The sequence below is a fragment of the Propithecus coquereli genome, unplaced genomic scaffold (assembly GCF_000956105.1).
Source record: "Propithecus coquereli isolate 6110/MARCELLA unplaced genomic scaffold, Pcoq_1.0 Scaffold774, whole genome shotgun sequence".
NCBI lineage: Eukaryota > Metazoa > Chordata > Mammalia > Primates > Indriidae > Propithecus > Propithecus coquereli.
In genome coordinates this window covers 340-657 of record NW_012153885.1, presented here as the reverse complement: position 1 = coordinate 657, position 318 = coordinate 340, and positions in this window count along the sequence as shown.

The window sequence follows — 318 nt, the reverse complement described above, 5'->3', positions numbered from 1 at the left end:
GCTGAAGAAAGGGCCAAAAGTACATGGCTTCTCTTCACTTGTGGATTTGTAAGTTTCCCATGTGTGACGGAGTGAAATTCATCCTGAACCCTGCTGAAAAAAAACTGGCAGGGGAATCCCAACAAGAACAAATAATAAGCATTAGTTTAACAACTCAAGAAAAAAAGCTAAAAGTGCCTATTAAATGATTCAAAGAGAGTTAAAGATAAAGAAACAAATAGGAAATACTTGAGAAACAAAAATGAAACCAAGTAAGGAAAAAAATTATTTAAAAAATTTGGAAATAACATAGAGATTGATTGGGGAAAACATGAATGG